This window comes from Suncus etruscus, chromosome 8, assembly GCF_024139225.1.
Source record: "Suncus etruscus isolate mSunEtr1 chromosome 8, mSunEtr1.pri.cur, whole genome shotgun sequence".
Classification (NCBI taxonomy): domain Eukaryota; kingdom Metazoa; phylum Chordata; class Mammalia; order Eulipotyphla; family Soricidae; genus Suncus; species Suncus etruscus.
The window spans coordinates 83,910,931-83,933,127 of NC_064855.1; the positions used below are offsets into that span (position 1 = coordinate 83,910,931).

The 22,197-nt window shown below is 30.9% G+C and overlaps 1 protein-coding gene and 1 non-coding gene across 5 annotated transcripts in view; one reads left to right on the forward strand and one right to left on the reverse strand.

Moving 5' to 3' along the window:
- PCDH9 (protocadherin 9) overlaps positions 1-22,197 on the reverse strand; it is a 965,083-nt gene that overhangs the window by 416,243 nt on the left and 526,643 nt on the right. The window lies entirely within an intron of this gene.
- Positions 19,716-19,846, forward strand: LOC126016648 (small nucleolar RNA SNORA51). Its single transcript, XR_007498433.1, has one exon. It is a non-coding gene; the product is annotated as a small nucleolar RNA SNORA51 (small nucleolar RNA).

The window sequence follows — 22,197 nt, forward strand, 5'->3', positions numbered from 1 at the left end:
AACTATCTTTGGAGCAGAACACAACAAACACATGTTCAGAATGTCCTCGCTATAGCAAAGTACGTTTATTTCAGCTACAAATCACCAGGCATTTGGCACATTTTTCTCTAAACTAAAAGATCCCTTGAACTTCAACATTTAAAATATGTACATGGCCCAAACTCTAAATTCCTTTTAAGCAACATCTGCTATCTATGTTTTCTGCTCTTTTGAATATATATTTCTTTCAAATATGGAATGTTAAACTACTTTATCAAAATGATCAGTGTTTTCCTTCTCAAAGGTACATGTTTTGTTGGTACTTGACTGAAGTGAATTATGGGGTTACTTTGGTTTCATAGATACATGACTTAAAAGTAAAATGATTAATAAAAGAAGAACATGCGATAATGAGACATTTATTTACCTGAAAAGAAAAGCATGCATAATTTAGCAGTCAGCATGTTGTATTTATAGTCGGCTAATGTCATATATACTTTATAATTGGTTTTATACTCAATAAATCAATTTAATAATTTATGCAGCAATATAAGATACTATAAATGATATACAAATCTAATTCATTATTTTGCTCATCTTTGTGAGTAATGTGCTATTGGTTTTTACAATATTCCACTTCACCATAATAAAACGTCTAGTCTTTATCCTATTCCTCTGAGTATAAAGGTATCAATAAATAACATGTAGACAAATAAATGCAACAATAAACATATACTAAGAACCAATTGATCAATATGAATGTGCATTAGTGTCTTTATTTCAGAGGCGGTTTCACTTAAAGAAATGCTTTATTTTGTATGCAAGCCTTGCATTCTCCTTTTAACACCTCAGCTGTTATATCTATATACTAATATGAACTTCTACTTGGTATCTTTTGTTTTGTTTTGGATTTTTGTTTTGTTTTGATTTGGTTTGGTTTTTGGTTTTTGGGTCACACCCGGCGGTGCTCTTGGGTTACTTTTGGCTCTGTGCTAAGAAATCACTCCTGGCAAGCTCGGGAAACCATATGGGATGCCGGAATTCAAACCAGGGTTCGTTCTGTGTTGGCCATGTGCAAGGCAAAAGCCTTACCGCTGTGCTATCATACTGGCCCCTGAACCTTTAAAACATTTCATAAAGCAAAATAGCAATAGTGAACTATTCTTATTTTCCAAAGTTATCGATTCTGTCCCACTACTTTTGTCATATAAAATTAATTAAGTTAAGGCATTTTTATCCTATCAAATGGAATAAAGTGTAATTGCAAATAATTGAATTAGATTTATAGCTCTAATTCTAGTCTTTAGTTTTCCGTATTTCAAAGATTGGGCTTTTTATTTAAAATATTTTTCTTTTGTCTTCAAGATAGGTAAAATATCTACAAAAAACAAATAGCTATGTTGGCTTGGTAAAAGTAGAAATCTGGATTAGTTAGCCATTACTTGGGCTTTGTAGTAAATATCTTTAGATATACAAGTAAGAAATATTCATACTTTGATAAATTGATGTACATATTAAGGAGATTTTTTATGAATAAAATCAGAAGTGCAGGTTAGATTTTAGAGGATAAGCCAATTTGTATTTTATCCTCATGTCAAGTAAGCAGGAAATAAAGGTGTGGTATGAAGAACAAAGGAGTGGGAGACAATGGGGTGGATCTAATCTCTGGTTTTCTATATTATGCTAATTTGTAATTGGCAATCTTACAATGCCTGCAGATTTTTAACAAGAATATCAACAAATCCATTAGATATTATTATTCTTATAATTGGCATTGTTAGAAAGGGCAATATTAATATTTATCTCAGAGATAATTAAATACTTTCCAAGATTATTACTCTTTTCACCTTTTATATGTTTGCTTATATATATTATTTGACTTTCAATAAATAAATGATTGGCAAGATAACTTTGAAATAAAAGAAGCCACAGTTCCTTACTGGAGGACTTTACCATCATGGTTTGATGAAAGCCATAGATGTGTTGACATGTTAAAATGTTTATAAAATTTCTGTTATATATTATGTCTTCAATAAGATCATCCACTGTATATGCCAACTCGACCAAATCTTAATATGTTCCTTTTGTAATAAAATACAGTAGTCCACATTTAGGAAGCATTAAGTCAAATTACAATTACTTTCTAAGTATTTTTCTCATATTAGAGTTTAAGCTTTATAAAACTTCCTTATTTCCTTATTTTTAACTTCTTCATGGACTATTAAAGGTGTTTTTCACTTACACCATATGGCAATTCTAGAAGTAAAGTGAAGCTAAAAATTAATCTGCACACGATATATCTGGCATATGAGTATAGCTTTGCTTTAGTTTTATCAACCATACTTTATTAACTCTATGACATTTAAAAGTCACTAATGTCTTTGGAACTAGTAGGGATATACATATATGGAGGAATGGCACCTCATTTACAAAATTTTATAGTATTGTAAATCAATGGTAAATCAAAAAATATAATTAAAATTATAAAAATATTTTGTTTAAAAGTGTCTTCTATTTATGTTTCATTTTAGCTAATCATGTAATTATTTAGTTACATATCAAATCTCCTATTTTTTCTTATAATCTGAGTTCCTGTAATTCTGTGAGCATCTGTTCTTCTTAGCAGAAATATCAGAAGAAAGTTTCCTAAAATTCTCTCATGGCTATGTTAAAGTGCCCAAATAATTTATAAATAATGAATATATGCAATCAAGATTTTTTCGAAACAACTAGAATTAATTTCTCAGTTAAAATATCATTAAAAACACACAAGGGCATTAGGATTGATTAACAATCAAATATATAATACAGTTGTTGACAATGACAACAATATAGCATATTAGTTCAATAGACTAAGGATGAAATTACCAATATACCGGTAACTGAATCTACCATCACAGTGGCCCCAAACTTGAACTTGATTTTTGATCACTCAGAGAATATATCTATACTCTTAAGAGACATTAAGCATAAATTTTAACCATTAGTATTAAGAGTAATTATTTTCTAAATTTTAAAAAATTAAAAAAATGTTATTATAATAGCATGATCTATCAAGTTGTTCATATTACAGTCATTTAAGGCATTCAGTGTTTGAAACCCAATCCCACCACCAGTGTGATTCTCCCATCGCAAGTGTCCCCCATCTTACATAACAAATTAGAAAATAATGAAAGCTTCAATTTGAGGTAGATTTAAAAAATATATTTTTATTTAATAATCATAAGAAATTTCATTTAATAAAATGAAATTTTGTGAAAATTTAGGGACATATCTAAAAGAAAACAAAATAGTTAGCACATCATTTTTAATTTTCATATCTATGTTATAAAAATTACCTGTAATAAATCATACCCCACATTACTTCATAAGGGAAATAAAATTGTGAAAATAGAGGCCGAAGATAAAACACAGCAGAAGGGCGTTTGTTTTGCAAGTGGCCCTCTCAGAAAGAACCTGAGTTCTATTCCTGGCTTCCCATATGGCCCTCTGAGCCATATGTGATTTCTGAGTGATTTCTGAGAGCAGAGACAGGAGTAACCTCTGAGAAATGCCAGGTGTGGCCCAAAGGTTAAATTAAACTAAACTAAGCTAAAATAAAATAAAATTGTGAAATACAATATTGTAAAACATATATTTTGGTTCTCTAAATTCTGAGTAACTTTGGTTATGTAAGAAGACTGATAACTATAATTTATAAAATTTATAAAAATTTAAAAATTTATAAAATTTATAAAAGCATTTTATATATTTCCATCATAGATTCATATTTTGTTTTAGAATATCACATCTTTGTGAATTCTCTTAAATACATCTGTCAATTTTTTAATCAATTTTGTATCATAGTTAGAATTTAAAGATGTAAAATATACTTTGGAAATGCTGACCTAAGTTATAAAAAACTGAATATATTTGTGTATATATCATATATCTGTGATTTTTATCTCTACATATCAAATATAAGACAAATGAAATTAATAGAAACATTTGTATATTTTTATTATTTTTATTATAGCAATTGTGATTTTCTAAGTAATTTATCATTAAGTATCAGACATACAGTGTTTCAGGACCAGTTCCACCACCGGTGTCAACCACCCTCTAACAATAATCCCAGAGTCCATCTCAAGCCACCAATTCCCGCCACAGGCTGCCATCATATCAGATACCTTTTTAATTTTGTCGTTTGTTTTTGTTTATTTGTTTGTTTTTAAGGGCCACAAGTGGTGGCGCTCAAGGGTTACTCCTGGCTTTGAGTTCAGAAATCACTCTTGGCAGGTTCAGGGGACCATATGAAATGCTGGAGACTGAACCCAGGTCGACCACATGTAAGGCAAGTGCCCTCACCACTTTATTATTGCTCAGACTCCTAAAAGCACTTTTGATTGCTGAGAAACAATATCACATGAACCTTGTAATTAAAGACCTCCAATATTATTTTTTAAAACATTCAAGTCTGTGTCTTTTTTTTTTTGTACCCTCCCACAGTCTTTTCATGTGTGCTGCTTTTAAGTGCCTCAATTACTGGAATTTTAGTAATTTAGTTCCTCCTCAAACATCCAATAATCTAAATAACCAATTTATATATTTATCGCAATTAATACACTTCCTTGAGGAATTAATATAAGATCACAGACTCCCTCCTTCAAGAAATTACACTGGGCTATTCCTCCTGTAATCTTTCATTTACAGTTAGTCAATACCCAAATATAGTTTCTTTGAGTAGACAATAGTCTTTCTACTTTCTTTGGTGCTTAGAGCTGACCTAGATAATCATGGACATTTGCCAATATCTTCATTCTTACGCTAATGGCTCCTAAAACCAAGAGATAACTGCTTCTTATCTTTTAGTGTCCTTTTTTTTTTAATCAAAACCAAAGCTGTATTAGCTACCTAAGATAAAAAATTACAATTTGCTTCACAAACTTTATAGACAGTTATAATGTCACATATTTGTTGAATACTTTGGGGCTACAATAATAGTATTTATTTGGACATTTTGTTTAATATGATGTATCATTGTCCCCATTTTACAAGTGAAAAATTAAATCACAAGAGGATTGAGCCCATTTTCAACATCAAGCTGTCAGTAAGTGTTACATACAGACTTCCCCTAAAGTCATGATTATGTATTCTGACACTCTTTCTTCCACTCCCTTAATTATTAATTATACTCAGTTGGTGTAGGTAGGTCAAGCAAGATTTTTTTCCCTCTAAAGTTTTCCTGTGGCAGAAATTTTTTTATTCAATTCTAGTGATCTTTTGAAAGTACTTTTTATAAAACTTTTATTTTCATTTATGGTAAGACAAGTGGAGAAAAATAATACTAACATGAAACATTCCTATTTTGATGCTTGAAAATTTCTCATTTATTGGTCCTGTATCGGAAGATATGCCTATGCTCATTTGTTTTATTATAAAAGTTCTTCACACTTTTATTTTGGCTTAAAATCTGGTCATTGCTTTCTACTTGATGTAATCAAATGGTTGTTAAATAATTTTCCAAGCCAAATTGTATTTTTACCAAATATAATGTGGCCTTCCTTTTAAGTCTCCTTTCCCTTTATCTAATTCAGAAAAATAAATTACTAAAAGCCCTTCCTAGATCACTAATTAGGAAAAAAAATCTACAAGTGATATCTCGTAGAAAAGACTCCATTAATATGAATGTCATAGTGATTTTAATTTCTAATTTTTCAATAAGCTGTAAGCTTTCAATAGATTTTTCAAATTTTTCAAAAAAATTTTCAATTATTTTCAAAAAAGAAAAAGTACAAGATTTCAGAACTCTAGAAAAATAATAAAATTTATACTTAAGGCCTTGTTTGTTCGATTTAACTATACTTGAGAATAATCACAGAGTCTTTAAATATATACTTGCAAATAAAGTTGGATAATTGTACTGAAGCATCGACTATAGTTTAAGGTAAGAAGTTCACTTGGAAGCAGTTGGCATATAGAAGGGAGGAGAAAGACACAATCATAAATCATAACAGAGGAAGACAAAGGACAAGGAAGCAAGGCAAGAAGAGTAAAAGAAGCCAGATAACAAAATCCTAGCAGAAACCAAAGAGAAGGGGGTAAAAGGAAGGGCAGAGTAATAAAAGGAAGGATAAGGATGCCAGCATGTTGTAACATGCCCAGAATTTTAATGAAAAGCTGCAGCACTGAAGAGCACAGAACTAAGTAGCAAGAGTAAAAGACCACACAACAGTTGGACAGTATGAAATGTAGCATTTATGCCAGAGAACTTGTAGGAGCCTCACCCCACAGAGTCCTTGAACATTTAAAGTACATGTCTTTGCTTAATTGGAATCCATTCTTTAAAAGAAGGCCAAAGGTTTAGTTAGGGAATAAAATCCTGACAAAGAAAGCCATAAAATAATAAAGAGAAAAGAAGGCAAAACTATAGTAAGGAGAAAACTAATCAAATATGATGTTACAGAGCCCAGGTTTTTTTTTCCTCCTTCATTAGAAAATCTCCTCTGATTATTTCTAACTGATTTTGATTGACGGTAGTTTTGTCTCCTTGTTGCAATTTAGTACTCAAAATATACAAGCACTTTATTTCATTACTCACAACAGGAGTTACATCAACAAGCCACATATGTATGTTTCTGTATGTATGTATGTATGAATGTTTCTGTAGAGATGAGTTAAACTTAGATAGGAAGCATCATGAGAAATACAAAGTGTAGGAATTAGAAATGTCAGTAGGAATCAAAATTATTCCTTGTCCTCATCAAATGTAGCAAGGGAATAATTTCATAGAGAGTTAACATGCATGTAAATCTTTACATTTCCACCCTAGCTCCAGCTCATCTAGAGTAAGCCTAATATGCACATAGAAAACCACCACTTTCATGTGACTCTCAAAATCTTACCAATTTAAGATGTTCAAAAAGCCAATCCAAAATGTCTGCAGCAATTGTTTCAGTAAGGGCAGAACTTTGTCAAAAAAAAGAAAAACACTATCACAAGACCAATTCCAACCATCAGAGAAAGCAAAATTGCCCTCTAAAATAATCACAGGATACACACCTGTAATTATACCACATTCCTTTCTATATGTTATTAAACTCAGATTAGAGCAAATATGATTGGGAAAATGTCTTTGATAGAAGCAATAAATAAATGGCATATGATATAGGGAATAGGTTCTTTGTATAGTATCACAAATACTGAGTATTAAAATTCTAAAAGATAATAATGCCTGGATTATAGCCTAGATACTGCTCTGAATGCACTGAATGCATGGCCACATTCTCAACAACTGTACTTGGAAATTTAATCAGGTTTTCTTTAATTTAACAAATATAAAATGCTGATCCACCTAAATGTTCTACCATTCAAATTGCTTGATTCAACACTTTCTTTTCTCATTCTCACACTCTTTGCTTCTAATTTAACAACCAGTTTTAATGGCTCAACATTTAAAAGACATACAGAATCTGATTAAATTGCACTAATTCACCAAAACCTACCTGGTTGATTGTCCAGGCTGTAATAGCCTTTTAACTGATTTTACTACTTCTAACCTTAAAATCTTTCCCATTAAAATCTCTTCCAGAGTCAAATTCCTGAAGTGTCAATTTTGTCTATTTCTGTTTTCTGCCATAGAGTGAACATCTAAGCTTAAAACCTTTCTTTAAGGTCCTGGATGATCAGGTCTTTGACATTTTCTTGCCATCAATTACCTATAAGTAGTAGCTGATAGACTGCAGTGTGCCCTCTCCAAAAACAGGTAGAGGACTGCAATGAGACTATTGCCTTACATCTGGTTATTAAGTTTTTAGTACTGTGATATACAACCCATACTATTATGCAATTCCTAACCCAGCACCTGTGTTAGCATCCTTCTCCTACCAATGACTTTTATGTTCAACCAATCCTTCATTAGCCTACTTAGAAAACTCATTTATCATTTAATTATTATAGTTTCGGATTCAAATATCAATAGTGTTATTTTATGTTTTTGTTATATACAATTACCTCACCTCTACACTACCAAAGTATTCAAGTGTCCTGACAATGGCCATAATTTTACCCATCAGTCTCCTCATTTCCCTTAACAGTCCTCTCTTTCTCAGACATTTTCATTTCTGTATGCCTGGGCCAACTCTTTCTCCACATTAAATAATTCATTTCCTTGTTTTTTTATACTATATATTGCAAGCAACTGAAAACATCTCATTTTCATTTTTTCTCTAAATTCTTTCACTTTATCATTCAAGTGACAGATGACTACATGATTGCTTGTTCACTACAAATGCATAAATATGGTATGAATCTACATAGAGGTTGTCATCTGAATTTGGACATTAGTGTTATTTCCATAACCTGATATTGTGCTAAGTGCTGCAATAAATGCAGATACACATACAACCTTTTGAATTAGTTCCTTTGCTATTATGATAAATAACAAAAGAGGAATAGATGGGAAAATGATACCTCTAGGTGTCAAAGAGATAATACAGTGGGCCAAGCATTTGTCTTGCATATAGCTTACTCAGATTTGACACCTGACATCACAAATATTCCCATGAGCATTGCCTGGGATAATTCCTAAGTGTAGCATCAAGAGTATCCCCTAAGCAAACCTGAAATATAAAATAATATATCATCAAATAAAAGAAAGAAAATAAAAGAAGGAAATAGAAAAGAAAATAATAAAAGGAAAGGAAATAATAAAAAAGGAAATAACATAAAATGAAAAAAACAAATAGAAAAAAAAGAAAAGATAAAATAAAAAAACAAAAGTGAGAGATCTATTCTTATTTATTCGGAGAATCTCTCTACTATTTTTCATGCACACAAGATCAAACTACTTTCCCACAAATCAGAAATGAGAGTTACTTCTACACTATCTTGTCAATACAGGTTGTTTCTAGACTTTAAGTTGGATGCCATTCTCAAAGGTATGCAATGGTAATTCATTTTCATTTTGAGTTGGAATTCCCTAATAATATTAATAATGAACATTTTTGAATCTTTGAATTCATCTGTGTCTTTTACATGTAAGTCTATTCAATTCTAATTCTTATTTATTGATGTAATTATTGTTACATTTTTGGTGAATGTTCTAAGAGCTTAGTATATCCTAGGTATTAGTCATTTATTATATCTAATGTGTGGTAATAGTGTGTGTAATCCCCAAAATCAGTGTCCTAAAACATCAAATATTGCATTACATATAATAAAATGTATTAAAGATACATGCCTTCAATTCTATATAAGTTCTTATAAAAAAATTAAGCACATCAGAAAAATTATGTTACTCATAAAATAAATAAATGAGGGCATCAGGAAACAGGAAAATTCCTTATGTTCTTGAATGTTAAGCATAATTTTTAAAGTACTAAAAGGAAATATAAATATGTAGACAAAACTTATATCAATATAAAATAAATGTTTATCTCTTTGCTTTATCATTTATTCTCTTCCCAATTTAGAATCCACTTGCTTAACTAATGATGAAAACAGTAAGATGCCATAATGTGTTCAAAAAAGAACAAAAGAGAAAAGACATATGTAGGGAATAAGTGATTTTGAAATGTGTTTCTAAACAGATGCAGACCAGAACTATCCACAGGGCAGTAATCAATTATTTTTCACTGTAAAAAAGAATTTTCTTTGTTTATGGTTCATTTTCATTATTATCACGTTTTGACAACTTTCAGATTTTTAAGCAGCTCAAGAAAATGATAGATGCAAATAAAAAATAAATAATTTGAATGAGTAAGGTCGACCCAAAAATACATCATCATTTCTCTTTCTTTGAATTTGTGAAAGTTTCAAATTTATTCTTGGCAAAGTAATAAGATGTAAAATTAAGGAATGTGTAGTGTTAAATGTATAAATGTACAGTGTAATTAAATGTTTTTTCTTCAAGGTATGAAATAGAGTTGTTGTGGTTAGAGTAGATCCTAGATTAATGCACATGCTCCTGGCCTTGTTCATTCTGGCATCATATGGTCTCCCTCACCCTGGGCCTTGGAGTATGCTATGCTGGAAGACTGCAAATACTTCTGGGTTAGGTAAAATAATCCCCAGCACTGCTGCCTCAGACTTTTGCTTTGAAGAGTAAGTCCAGTTGGCTTAAAATTGCTAGTTGGGCCCCTGGACCTCCTAAGAACTATGTGGGAGGCCCAAACAATAAACTAAAGTACAATGACTTAGATAGAATGAAGATATAAGATAAATTAAAATAGAAGGAAGTGAGAAAGATATATTTTGAATATACAATATGAAGCTCACAACAAAGAGTGGTGAATGCAGTTAGGGAAATAACTACTCTAACGTCTATCAAGACAATCTTAATGAGTGAGAGAAGTAGAATGACTGTCTCAAATACAGGCAGGGGTTGGGAAGGTGGCAGGAGGAGCACTGGTGGTGTGAATGTTACACTGGTGAAGGGAGGTGTTCTATTTATGACTGAAACCCAACTACTATCATGCTTGTAATGGTGGTACTTAAATAAAAATTATATATATGTGTATATATATGTGTATATATGTGTATATATATGTATATATATATATATATAAAGAAAATGAAAGCAAAATATCAGTCTGTTAGAAGTTAGAAGTGGTTGCATGGAAAAATGCTTGGTAAAACTTTTAAGCTAATGAAAATGTAGCTTGATGTAAAGATAAATTGTTTTAAGATAAAAGGAACTAATACAAGTTAAACAAATGAAAATGAATAACTATTTCCTTAAAGAATAGCTTTGGACTAAATATACAATAATACTGCCACTCTGGTCCCTAGAGATCTCTTTCAGTCACTGAGTCTCTCATGGTTAAGAAGATATATTCCCATTCAGTGAGGGCCAGCTGTTCTAGGGCTTTAGTGGAGTTATTGTTCCACTTGTTCTCAAAATTACTTCAAGATCATCTTGCAACACGTTAAGTAGTTTAAATTAATCTTTTCCTCCACCTCCCCCCACAATATACTGAAGGCACAATAGACAGACAGAATTCCAAATTTACTATCCAATTTCTATCCCAGTGCCAGCAATCTACAAAGTGTAAAAAATATTTTGAAAAATAAACTGAGTGTTAAACAAATATTTGGAAAACTAAACTGACTTGAGAAAATTTAGTCAAATTTTTCAAAGTTAACTAACTGTGCTTTGGGACTTGAAAACTATCAGATGCATTGATTAACAGAAAGAACATCAGTCTTTTGGTCATTATACCAAAAGCATCTTTATTAGTTTATTTTTTCACCTCATATTTGCATATTTAATTATGAATTGTAAATTTTCAATATCCTTGATAATTAGTTATTCATGAAATGTATCATTCCTGTTAATTACCTGATAAATACAGTAAAAGAATATAGCAAAATATGTTTGTCATCTGCCTAACAATGAAATTTATTCTCTAGTTTTCATTGGCTTTATTCAATTCTATAGCCTATGATCTTTTCAAAATGTAAACCTAAATCTATTTGAAGCAAAGTAAGGCATAGTAATATGAAAGGAAAAAATAAATATAATCTACAACAAAATTTATTCCCACAAAAACATATGACCATATTGCCTTTGTCAGACATAGTTTATACTAGGTGGATGTTTATGTATGGAAATATAAGTGAAGAATATTTTAGAGCATGAGCCTTTCATGTGCCAAAGTCTCTATTTGATTTACTAGACTGAAAAACGATCAAACAGGAAAATACTTTCTTTACTATTTATATAGAATTTGTGCACATCTACAGCCACACTAGTAGTTGTTTTCAAACCTTTCTAAGAATATTCATAGAGACACACATTCATTACTTTTTGCAGGCAGACATTTAGTTTACTAAAAATTATTTTATAAATTAATTGTATATATTATTTTTTAAAAGTATCTTCTTGTGTTATCATAATAATAATTAAGAATGCTCCTTCCTATAATTCTCACCTCCTCTCCAAATTTGCAATTTTAAACAGATTCTTTTCTTTCAGTAGTTAAACTCTTAAACTGAAAGAAAATTGTTACAACCTTCCCAGAATATTTCAATGCATTTAAGCAAACTTTTTAATATATTATGTTTGCCTGATTCATTATTTTAGTGTTATTTAAGTGGCTCTCTACTTAGAGGAGACCATGTGCTATCAGAGATTGAACCCAAACTACAACATGCAAGGTATATACTCTGTCTCTTGCTCTATTTTGTGATCCCCTTAAGTCTTTCTCTTCCAGTCTCCTCACATTCTGTTTCTTACCTTTTATCCCTAGTCACTTATGAAGCTGTTTGCTTGAATGGCTCCTACTTTTTTCTCAAAGTGGAATTATTTTATGTAGACTTATCTGAAATTTCTTAACTTTCTATGCCAACCAATTATTAAGTTGTTACACAAATAAAAGTAGGAATTTTTGTAGTTCTTTACTAAATACAAGATAGATACTTAAAAGTCAAAAAGATGACTTATTCTTAGTCTCCATAAATTCAAAATCTCACAAGAAGTAAAGGGCATATATAATCATCATTTTATATTCATATATATTTCTAAAAATGACCAAGATTTTTATATTTGTTTCACATTTAAATCTATTTTATTAAGGACAGTGGATCTTTAATCCATTGTACAGTTTATAAAGTATTTTTGGGGGGTGCACATTTAGTAACACTCGGGGCTACTCCTGGCTGTGCTATTGCTCCAGCCCCTGTTTATAAGGTTTTGATATTCAAAACATTTGACTATTTCTACAGATTACAAGTTTATATATATTCTATTCATGCTTATGTTCTATGATCTTTTTTTCATCTATTTTATTCTAATTCCTTTGAAAACATGCAATATTGAGGATCCATCAAGTGATCTAAAAATATTTAATATTCTTACATTTTCATAGCACATAGGAAATTTTATAATACAATTTTAACTGTGTAAGTGTCTCTGGAAATCATAGATAATACTCATGGAAACATTTTATTTCTCTTCTTTTCATTAATGCCTACACAATTATCTGATGACAATTTAAAAAAGACTTTAAGAATATAGTACTTAAGTTTTTTCTATAGCAGTATTTCTCTGATGCAATTGTTTAGTTGTAAGATTACGAATCTCTAATCTCAATAAAAAGAGGTTCATATGCCTTATTATGTTGCTATTATATAAATATTGTATTCACATCATGAACAAATATATCTCCAAAGAATAATGGATTCAATAAAGAATTAACTTAGAAAATTATCTTTTCAGAAGGATATATTTCAAATCTGTGGAAAATTAATTTATTTTCAGCCAGAGAGCTTTAAACAGTAAAATATCTAAAAAGGACATTTATGAAACTTCATCTTTACTATCAGTATATTTAGAGCTGCTTTGGTATTGAAGTTTGAATGTTTAAATTCAACTTGAGTTTTAATATGATTTCTAGTGAATAAAAAGGAGATATCTTACTATATTTGACATTTAAATTTTAATCCATGATATTTTACAATTGGTCATGGAGTTCTGAATAATACTCCCAGATATTACCCACATTGCTTTATTGTCTTAATAAAACTTAGTATTTACTAGGTACTAGACTAAGTATTCAATAAAAGTGCCTGCATGGAAAAGTATTGGAAGTGCACCTTGAAATGAATTGAGCAAAGCAAAAATCATGGTGGAAAAGTTTTTATAATTCACAGTTACCATATGTAAGTCAAAGGCAATGGATTTTATGTGTTAAGTTATGATTATAATGTTAATTTGCATGCTATATTTATCAATATATTTCTCTTTCATAGTTTCTAGAAATAAAATTTCAAATAATTATATCAATATTAAATAACATATTTTATTCTCATAGACTACATTGTATCTAAAATATTTTATGAAGCTTCATTACTTTTTTTTATTTTGGCCACACCCAGTGATGCTCTGAGGTTACTACTGGGTATGCGCACAGAAATTGCTCCTGATTTGGGGGACCATGTGGGATGCCGGACAGCACTGTATCAAACTGCAGTCCGTCCCAGGCTAGCGCACGCAAGGCAGACGCCTTACCACTGGCACCAGGGCTCCGGCCCCTTCATTATTTATTTGACTATAGAAACACCAAGAATTGCAGGCAGTGAAAAACTGTAGAATGTTTCTATGAAAAAAATCAAAATACACTTAGGAAAAATATTTTTCACTTTGTATTAATAGTCAGGATATGCTTTTTTAAAATATATTTATTCTTTTGTGAAGATATTTTTAACCTCAAGCTGCTACTGTTATCTGTGACATTATACTTAATATTTATTCCAATCTAGTTTAAATATAATATACAGATGTTCACATATGCTTCATACTATTAGTAGAAAATGATTAAAGTCTCTAAATAATTAGTGTCTATTTGAGGTAAGTGATGAATTATCATCTACCCAAAGTAGAACTAATTTAACATTAAAATTATATTTCAAATTAATTAAAATGCAATTGCAAAAACCTAAATGTCTATTAAAAATCACCATTATCTGGTTTTCTTTTGAATTTTAAGTGAGAACTATTATTTCTGCTATATTTGTTAAGCATATCTGCAAATTTTATTAATGAAAAAAAGTTTTAAATTTTAAATAGATTTATTTAAAAAAATCTGCATTTTTTGAAAACCTTAAAAAATACTTAAGTATTTTAGTTTACCCATATTTAAATGTTGCCAAATAATGTCACGTATAAACAATACTTGTACTAATGATTAGTATTTCGCCAACTTCATTCTTTGTACTTTTATGATTGAATTACAGTCATACAAAATACATACAATACAAACTTTATAAGTGAATATTTCCCACCACCAAAGTCAATCTCTCTTACCCTCCTTGATGTTTTTTTCCCTCCCACTCACACTCCCCAGCCTGTCCCTGGGGCAAGCATTTTACCTCTCTCTCTCACACACACATATTCTTTCTCTGTCTCTCTCTTTTCTCTCTCTCTTTTCTTCTTTCTTTCTTTCTTTCTTTCTTTCTTTCTTTCTTTCTTTCTTTCTTTCTTTCTTTCTTTCTTTCTTTCTTTCTTTCTTTCTTTCTTTCTTTCTTTCTTTCTTTCTTTCTTTCTCTTTCTCTCTTTCTTTCTTTTTCTTTCTTTCTCTCTCTCTTTCTCTCTCTCTTTCTTTCTTTCTTTCTTTTTTTCTTTCTTTCTTTTTCTTCTTCTCTCTCTTCTATTTTGACATTTCAGTTTGCAAAACTGCTACTGAAGGGATAGTATGAATGATGAATATCCCTTTCGTAGTAGTCCCTTCTCTACTCTACACTCTCATTGCTTTGAGGCAAGTTTCCTACCATAGATGTGTCCTTCTAGTCCTCCTATCTATTGTCTCTGGATATGATCATGAATAATATTGTTGCTGACAATGGAGTGAAATGGTTTACATAAATATGCTTGTGCTTTACTGAAACTAATATTTTGAAATAATTATTAAGAATAAAAGAAAATTAGGAAGATATGAATTATTCACATATGAAAGTGATTAATATACATATATGAGACCTTGTTCTGTGGCTTGAATTTAAACTTGAAGAGTTTTTTTATATAATTTTATAAACATTATCAGTAGGAAGTCTATCATGTAAGCTGATTATCCTGGTTAAATATATGTCAACTCTTATGTGTTGAAAGAATGACATAAACCATAATATAAAATTGGTCTTCAACAACTTTATCACATGTAGAATTACATTTTTTCTAATTTTTTAACATTAAAAAATTGCTAATTGTCTACAGTAAAGTCATTGTTTAATTATCTTCTTCTGCCACTATCATAAAAAAGTTTATTCGTTTATTACTGACAATACACAAACTGTTGTCAAAATTTGTTTCGCAAATAAATAAATTATAAAATATGTCTGCTATAAATTATTTGGAAGATCACTTTAGGTGTATAACATTATATTATGCATGTACAGTAAGTTTAAGACAAATTAATATTTTATGTCTATAAAATGTACAGAAGTATATTTGAATAACATTTATCATATTAACAATATGAAGACTTAAGGTTATCAACCCAATTTATAAATATTTTATAACATAAAGGAACTCACTAAACTATTCACATGTGGATGTATAATTAAATATGAAATATGAAAATTTTGACATGACAATGATTTAAGCATATTCATTTTTTAAATACAGTATTTCACTAGACGTCTTAAGACTCATAAAATAGTTCTAAAATTCAAGGAAAACTGATTATAGAACTAAGGTATTGTAACTGTGCTGTAAACAGTTTGACAAAGAATAACCTGGCCTTTTCTTTTAGTCTCTAAGTTATAATTCTAATAGAATTAAAAAGAAAGAGCTTTGTGTAAGTCAAGGTCTATACAACATCAGATCTAATAGTGAAGTCATACACATCCAAAATCTAAAGGTGGAAAACTGGCATTTTACATACAAACACACACCTACACAAACAAACACACATGAACACCCACTAAAGTGGGTGTGATCTAGTATTGGATTTTAGATAATGACATGGCTATATGGTGACCAAATTTAATCAAGTAAGCACACAGTCCAGTCCCGGAGTAATGAACTCCCCCAAATTTTAGAACTAAAAACTCAAAGGCAAGTGTTATAGTTGTCAACATTTTATAACCACAACACACTATGAAGAGAATACAATGCTGAGTGCATCAGTAATTTGTATTAAAAAAAATTCAGGGGCCAGTGGGATAACACAGCATGTAGGACATTTAACATTCAAGCAACTGTCCAGGGTTCAATCCCCACATCCCATATGGTCCATGAAGACTAGCAGGAGAAATTTCTGAGTACAAAGCCAGGAGAATCCTCTGAGCGCCACCAGGTGTAACCCAAAAACAAATCAAAACAAAAACACAAACAAAAAGAATGTAACTTTATCCAGCCTAATGTTTAAAGTTCTGGCTAATTTTATGTTTATACTTCTTTAATTACTATCATAATTATTCCTTTAATAGTTTTCACTGAGTTCTCTAAGTTCTCTGGTAAACTGTGTCCTATTTGAGTATAGTTTGAGAATTCTTAAATTTTGCAAAGGGTGTAAAGTACTGTACTCTTTTCCATTTACAGTTTGACAGCTTATTTACCTTCTGTCATCTTAGAATGTTACATTTAATTTCAAAAACATTAATTTGTACTACTGTATTTTTAGAAGTAGTTGGAAAAACAATGTAAATATGTACATGGTAAAATATATCCTTGACATTGAATGTTACCTATGTGAGAGACACTGCAAGAATATTGACTGCTTGCTTTATCAAATCAGCAGTTGAAAAAAAAAACATATTATGCCTGTTTCTAAGAAAGATGACTTAGGTCTAAGTTTCAACAACTGTTGTGCAGAAAAGTCACTATTTAAAACTAGCTCTGCTTCAAATCCTACACACAAATGACTATAATACACAGCCTCTCCTTGTTAACACAGTTCCCCAGCCTATTTTTAAGTGTAAGTTGATTAAGACTGAAATATCTTAAAGTTAAAACAGTTTGTAATTTTAATTAACATGATTATCTAAAATATGAGGAATAACTTGTTCAGTCGCATGAACATAGTGCTGGACTGTTTCCATAGACCCTAAATATTATATATTTGTTCATTGCAAAATTATGTCTACAACAGATTGTGCTCTTGACTTCTCGAAGTTTCAGAAGTGTATCAGCTAATTAGGGCAGCTGTGAAGTCTCAGGCAGATTCTACTACCTTCATTTGACAAAACATGCTGCCAAGATGCTTCAAATGTAAGTTTAACTATCAAGCATTTGCAAAATCTTGGGTAGCTAAAGCCTGTTCTATTAAAACTGGAGAAAGTTTCAAGCTATTAATATAAGAGAGAGCAAAAGACATCAGCAAATGTTCCATAAAGATTGAGTGTGGGGGACTAGAGAGAAAGCACAGTAACTGAGGCATTTTCTGGTAAGCAGATGACCTGATTTGATCCCCTGCACCGATTTGGTCCCTCACAAACCCGTGCACCCACATAATCCTGCACAAGGACTGATATCTGAGCAACAGATCTGAACTAACTTGAGCATAGCCCACCCTGAGGTCCTGAAACAACAACTTGCATCTTTTTTATAATTTAAAAATTTTAAAGCAGATCTACTATAAAACATAAGGCTATGCTGAATCACATTGATTTACATTCATATATAAATGTACCTGTATATAACCATATATACATAGAAACAAGCAGGGATCAGAAGAAATTTAACACAAACCTTATAATAAAGACACACTTAATATATCATATTTTCTTGAATACATTCTATATCCCACTCACAGGCACAAGTGAGCGAAATAGAATGCTTGTCTTTAAGATAGCACGGGTATGGGGAGAGAGGCTGGGGCAGGAAGGTTGTATTGGTGAAGGAGGAATACTTTTTATGACTGACAAACCCAACTACAAACATGTCTTGTAACCATGGTGCTTAATAAAGATATTATTATCTAAATATATATAAATATAACCTATGTTTGAACAAAGCTGAAAAAAAAAGAAAAATATGGTTTTAGAGTTTTATGTCCTGAGATTGAGGTTTGCTTTTGTAATATAATTTTGGTTATGTCTTCTCCTAAAGTAATAATGCATATGTAATTTTGTGAAAATTGACACTAATTGAAAACTTCTGGTAGCCAACGTAAGATATTTAATTATTAATATAACACAAAACCAATATTCATTTTCCTCAGTACCTAAACTACTAGTATTTGCTAAATATGCATGGCGTAATATTTTCTTAAGAACATCAAGACTTGGGTCCTGCGAGATAACCACAGTGGAGCGACTGTTTGACTTTGCTGGCAGCCAATACAGGAGTGGGACCCCACTAAGATTTCTCAGACCCATCATGCTCTCCTTCCTGAGCCTTCCAGGGGCTCTTTCTGAGTACAAAGCTAGTGCGGAGTAATCTCTGAGCGCTCGCCTGGGTGTTGACCAAGAAAGAACAAACAAACCAATAATAATAATAATAATAATAATAATAATAATTCAAGATTTGAACTTTGCTATGTGGATTCAATAAATATCTTAAAAATTTGTACCTGAAACCATAATGCCACTGAATAAAAATGCTATCATGTTTTATGGAAGACTTAAAAAGTGATGAGTATTTTGTCTTTGAGAATCATTACACAATTGTTTTTCATTTTTCTCAAAACCCATAGATGAATGAGACCATTTTGTGTTTATCTCTCTCCCTCTGACTTATTTCACTCAGCATAATAGATTCCCTGTACATTCATGTATGTATAGGAAAATTTCATGACTTCATCTCTTCTGATGGCTGCATAATATTCCATTGTGTATATGTACCATAGTTTCTTTAACAATTCATCTATTGAGGGGCATCAAGGCAGTTTCCAGAGTCTGGCTATTGTAAACAACACTGCAATAAATATAGGTGTGAGAAAGGGATTTTTGTATTGTATTTTTGTGTCCCTAGGATAGATCCCTAGGAGTAGTATAGCTGGATCGTAATAGAGGAAGACTGGAGGGTCCAGCTCCTGACATGAAGCTCACCACAGGGATCATTTAGTGCAGTCACAGAAATAATTACACTGAGAACTATCATAAAAAAATGTGACTGAATGATGGAGGTAGAAAGCCTGTCTAGATACAGGCCTGTGTGGGGTGGGAAGGAAGGACTCTTGGGATATTGGTCATGGGAATGTTGCACTGGTGAAGGACTTATATATATATTTAAAGTCCTTCTTTATATCTATACATGTACATACATACATACATACATACATACATACATTAAAAAATAAAAAAAGAAAAGATAAGGCCTCCCAATTCTTACCACAGGCTGTGTTCTTTACACTGACTATGGAATGAGGAGGTACAGTAAATGCACCCCATATACAACTCAACCCAGGCACTTTGCCTGGTCTGTATCGTGAATTGGAGGACAAAAATAAAAGTGATGAGTAAGCTTAAATGATCTTCTGAGTTGAACCCTAACCCAATTTGATCAGCATTTATATTAAAAACAATTAAGATTCAAAACATTAAGATATAGGAGCATAGAGAAGAAAAGATTTAAAACAAAATAGACAGGAAATGTTCCTGAGAGAAACCAAAACAGATGATACATTGATCTTAAAAGTTTAACTTCTTGAATTATAAGAAATATGCATTTCTGTTGATCAAGTCATGCTGTCTTATATTGTATTATATTTCATTATACTATCCTTCTCAATTTCACATATTTTCATGTCATTTCTAATTGGCCTTCAAATTTTCATTTAGACATTGATAACAGATGAACACTGCAAGATTTCAATGCATTCTAGGATTAAATGGGTACAAGTAAGTAGGACAATTTATTCTTTCCAAAAAATGTAGACACTGAGATTTTCACTTATTTGTGTTCTCACTTTTAAGTGTGCCTTTTTCTTTCTTTCTTTCTTTTTCTTCTTTCTTTCTTTCTTTCTTTCTTTTCTTTCTTTCTCTTTTCTCTTTCTTTCTTTCTTTCTTTCTTTCTTCTTCATTCTTTTCTTTCTTTTCTTCTTCTTTCTTTCTTTTTCTTCTTTCTTTCTTTCTTTCTTTCTTTCTTTCTTTCTCTTATTCTTTCTTTCTTTCTTTCTTTCTTCTTTTCTTTCTTTCTTTCTTTCTTTCTTTCTTTCTTCTTTCTTTCTTTCTTTCTTTCTCTTTCTTTTTTCTTTTTCTTTCTTTCTCTTCTTCTTTCTTTCTTCCTTTCTTCTTTCTTCCTTCCTCCTTCCTCCCTTCCTCTTTCATTCTATTTCTCTTTCTTTCTTTTTCTCTCTTTCTTTCTTTCTTATTTTTCTCTTTCTTTCTATTTCTTTCTTTCTTTCTTTCTCTTTCTTTATTTTTATTTCTTCTTTCTTTCTTCGTTTCTTTCTTCTTTCTTTTCTTTCTTTCTTTCTTTCTTTTTCTTTCTTTCTCCTTTCTTTCTTTCTTTCTTTCTTTCTTTCTTTCTTTCTTTCTTTCTTTCTTTCTTTCTTTCTTTCTTTCTTCTTTTTTCTTCTTTCTTTCTTTCTTTCTTTCTTTCTTTCTTTCTTTCTTTCTTTCTTTCTTTCTTTCTTTCTTTCTTTCTTTCTTTCTTTCTTTCTTTCTTTCTTTCTTTTCTTTCTTTTTCTTCTCACCCAGATGCCCTCAGGGGTTACTACTGGATCTGCTCTCAGAAATTGCTCCTGGCTCAAAAGAACATATGGGATGCCAGGGATCAAACTAGCATCTGTCCTGGGTCAGCCACATACAAGGCAAACACCCTACCACTGCGATACTACTCTGGCCCCAAGCGTGCTATTTTCTGAGGAATACGGTTTCTTTACATCTGCCTGGATCTAATCTATCATACAGAAAACTACTCTCTTCTTAAAACTAACTAATGGCTTAAACCCAAGAGATAAGTCCATTGAATTGACCATTAATAGTTAAGATGACTACCTTCTCTATTGGAAAACTTTTCAAAATTCATTGTCTTACATATAAAGCAATATAAAATGTATTTCCTGAGAAAACAACAATAAAACAAATGTTGAATCATGTGTTCTTGATATTTCAGAGAAAACACAGCAGAAATCCCAGAGCCTCACAACTCCAATGAAACAAGCACCAAACTTGTTGAATCAATCAAAACATCTTAGTTAATGAAACAGATAAGTAATGTATATACTTAGATTAAATACAATATAATTGTTTTTGTTCCAAAGCATTTTTGAAGTAATTTCTTATCAGGAATATGAATGAATTATTGTATTTTTGAAATACCTAAGATAAAAAGCATGCAACCAAATATTTTTTCTTATTTCTTCATTAATTTTAAATGAAGTAATAAAGGTTTTAAAAGTTTTTGTTTATGGTTTTGGGATACAGTGTTAGCACACCACATTTGTTAGCAAAGTGCCAATATCTCCCCATCAATATCCATACAAATTATTTCTATTCTTTTATTTATTATTATATTTACTTCTCACAAACAATACAACTTATATAGGTTTTTGTAAAGTAATTTCATAAAACTTGAATTTTAAATACAAAAAGTCCCATATGTGAATATATTATTATGCATAATAATCAAATGGTATATAATGAATATTAAATATTTGCCCTTACTATGCCCTTGTTATTCCAAATTTAAACACGAGAAAGAAATTTAGATATTAGAAAAATCATGTCCTGCTCAATATGTCATTCTTCCAAAGCAAATATGGACAGAGTCTTAGACTGAAAGGAAACATGGCTTCTAATCCCAGTTGGGCAACTGACGTATTGACTTTCATAAATCTGACATCTCAAAGT